This window comes from Canis aureus, unplaced genomic scaffold (genome assembly GCF_053574225.1).
Source record: "Canis aureus isolate CA01 unplaced genomic scaffold, VMU_Caureus_v.1.0 ptg000215l_RagTag, whole genome shotgun sequence".
NCBI lineage: Eukaryota > Metazoa > Chordata > Mammalia > Carnivora > Canidae > Canis > Canis aureus.
In genome coordinates this window covers 20,726-24,387 of record NW_027554485.1, presented here as the reverse complement: position 1 = coordinate 24,387, position 3,662 = coordinate 20,726, and the positions used below count along the sequence as shown (strand labels likewise).

At 39.8% G+C, this 3,662-nt stretch overlaps 1 pseudogene; it reads right to left on the bottom strand.

Annotated features, from left to right (window-relative positions):
- Positions 1-751: 751 nt before the first annotated feature.
- On the bottom strand, positions 752-1,706 carry LOC144309856 (18S ribosomal RNA; annotated as a pseudogene).
- Between the last annotated feature and the right edge of the window lie 1,956 nt (positions 1,707-3,662).

The window sequence follows — 3,662 nt, the reverse complement described above, 5'->3', positions numbered from 1 at the left end:
CTGATATAAGCTTATGCGGGGAGAAAATAGTTCTTGTTACTCATACTAGCATTGTTGCTTCTATATTTAAATAGAATGGCCCAGGAGGTATAATTAGGAGTTGATGTAATATGATTGGGATTAAGTTATATTGTTTGTTGAGCTGGAACGCTTTCTCAATTGGTGGCTGCTTTTAAGCCAACTATGGTGATGTTAGTATATACTCTCTAATAAAGGTTGTATCCTGATTCTAAGAAGCTGTACCTTCTTAGACTATATTTTAAATTTACATTAAAATTTTGTTTTTTTTTAGGTAAATTTAAAGTTGAACTAAAATTCTGTTTGTGGGCAACCAGCTATCACCAGGCTCGTTAGGCTTTTCACCTCTACCCACAAATCTTCTCACTATTTTGCTACATAGATGAGTTGATCCTTTTAGATTGTTTATGGGTAGCTCGTCTGGTTTCGGGGAGCTTAGCTTAAGTTCTCTTTGTTAAGTCGTTTCTGGCTAGTTCATTATGCAAAAGGTAAAAGGGGTAATCTTTGCTGTTTAATACTGTTAAGATGTCTTTCATCATTCCCTTACGGTACTATCTCTATCGCTCCAATTAAAATTTCTATCTCCTATACTTTTATTATTTAACTAAATGTTTTACTTTATATGTCTGTGATACTTAAGTTTGGGGTTAGTTGGGCTAGCTTTTGTTCAAAGTGGTCATAAGTAATGAAATCTTCTGGGTGTAGGCCAGACGCTTTAGTTAAGCTACACTTTGATTAATCCAAGCACACCTTCCGGTATGCTTACCTTGTTACGACTTGTCTCCTCTTGTGTCTTAGTTAAGTTAATATGGTTATGGTTGTGTCTTATTACTTGAGGAGGGTGACGGGCGGTGTGTGCGTGCTTCATGGCCCTATTCAATTAAGCTCTCTATTCTTAATTTACTACTAAATCCTCCTTCAGTTTTTAATTTCATAAAAACGTTCGTGGAATGTTCTTGGGTAGAAAATGTAGCCCATTTCTTCCCACCCCATAAGTTACACCTTGACCTAACTTTTTTATGTAAAATGATTGTGCTTACTATTCTACCTTTTGAGGGTTTGCTGAAGATGGCGGTATATAGACTGAATTAGCAAAGGGTGGTGAGGTTTATCGGGGTTTATCGATTATAGAACAGGCTCCTCTAGAGGGATATAAAGCACCGCCAAGTCCTTTGAGTTTTAAGCTATTGCTAGTAGTCCTCTGGCGAATTATTTTGTTGTAAAATTATCTATGTTTAGGGCTAAGCATAGTGGGGTATCTAATCCCAGTTTGGGTCTTAGCTATCGTGTAGTCAGATTATTATAAAGTCACTTTCGTGGTCTATTTTATGGTAACTGTAGCTTTTTACGGCTTAGTTAAGTTTTAACTTTAGTGCAAAGGTATCTTAAACACGCTTTACGCCGTGGGCCTATTAGTTTGGGTTAATCGTATGACCGCGGTGGCTGGCACGAAATTTACCAACCCTTTTTAGTATGGCTTAGTCAAACTTTCGTTTATGGCTTAATTTTTATCACTGCTGTATCCCGTGGGGGTGTGGCTTAGCAAGGTGTTATGAGCTACTTAAGAGTGTGCTTGATACCTGCTCCTTTAGATCACTGCTGATTTTAAGGGCATTCTCACTGGGGCGTGGAGACTTGCATGTGTAAGTCTACTAAGAACTAATAGGAAGGCTAGGACCAAACCTTTGTGTTTATGGAGTCGTGCGACTCATCTTGGCATTTTCAGTGCCTTGCTTTATTAATTAAGCTACATTAACTTATACTGAAATTGTAGTGTGTATAATAAATAAAATACATAGTAAATATGAGAGGAAAAAAAAAGGGGATGCTATCTATAGATAGACCACGAGATCGAATGCGTGTAAGACTGTTGTGTTAAGTTAACTAGAGTAGCAATACATTTGTATACAATTTAAATAAAGCTTGTGAGTATTGTATGCACTTAGTCCTGTTTTTGGGGTTTGGCAGGACATAAATAAGTGTATAATAGATGACATGAGTTTATGGGGGGTAAGGGGGGTTTGTATAAGTTAACTTAATGTCTTGCGCGTGTACGTACGTGTACACACGTGTACGTACGTGTACACACGTGTACGTACGTGTACACACGTGTACGTACGTGTACACACGTGTACGTACGTGTACACACGTGTACGTACGTGTACACACGTGTACGTACGTGTACACACGTGTACGTACGTGTACGTACGTGTACACACGTGTACGTACGTGTACACACGTGTACGTACGTGTACACACGTGTACGTACGTGTACACACGTGTACGTACGTGTACACACGTGTACGTACGTGTACACACGTGTACGTACGTGTACACACGTGTGTCCTAGAATTATATGTCCTGAAACCATTGACTGAATAGCACCTTGATTTTATGCGTGAGTTGATAAATGATAATGAATAAGTCCAGCTACAAGTTATTTGACTGCATTAGGGCCGCGACGGGCATATTCCCTGAGAGCAGAAGATAAGTTAGAGTTAGTGCCGTTGCGGTCATAGATGAGTGATAGCAGATTCCCCCCCTAAAAATAAAAGATACCAAATGCATGACACCACAGTTATGTGTGATCATGGGCTGATTAGTCACTAGTCCATCGAGATGTCCCATTTGCGAGAATTAGTAGGATTGGAATAAATAGAGTCATGGCCCTGAGGTAAGAACCAGATGCCAGGTATAGTTTCATGATAGTAACCCCCACATTAGCATGGGCCCGGAGCGAGAAGAGTGACATTACAGGCAAGGATTGATGGTTTCTCGAGGCATGGTGATTAAGCCCTTATTGGACTAAGTGATATGCATCTAGTTACTGTTGAGGATCAATGGGTTGTGGAATTGGACTAGACATGTCCTATGTAAAGATATAATATCATGTACATGCTTATATGCATGGGGCAAGCCATTAATGCACGACGTACATAGGGGAGGGAAAGAAGGATTTTTTGGAGATACTGACATAGCACAGTAGAGGTGGTCCAATATATGAATGTAGGGGGTGTCAGGGAATAGTTTAAGAAGAATTTCAGCTTTGGGTGCTGATGGTGGAGCAAGAGCTTCTTCCTTGAGTCTTAGGGAGGGCGACTACTCTCCATTTTTGGTTTACAAGACCAAGGTAATGATTATACTACAAAGACTCTTCATTTTAGAAGATTATTTTCGATAACGCTAATTGTTGGCATTAGAATCAATAGGATGGTGAAATATAGAATTGAGGCGACCTGTCCGATAATGATGAAAGGGTGTTCAACTGGCTGTCCTCCAATCCAAGTTAAAGTGAGAAGATCGGCGACTAAAAGTCAGAATAGGCATTGGCTGAGGGGTCGGAATATTATACTGCGTTGCTTAGATGTGTGGAGGAATGGAATGAATGCTAAAATTAGGATGGAGAATACTAGGGCGAGTACACCTCCTAATTTATTAGGGATAGATCGTAGGATGGCATAGGCGAATAGGAAGTATCATTCAGGTTTGATATGTGGAGGGGTGTTTAGGGGGTTTGCAGGGGTGTAGTTGTCTGGATCTCCTAATAGGTCTGGTGAAAATAAAACTAGTGATATTAAGACTAGGAGCAGGAGTAGGATTCCTAGGATATCTTTAATTGTGTAGTAGGGGTGAAACGGAATTTT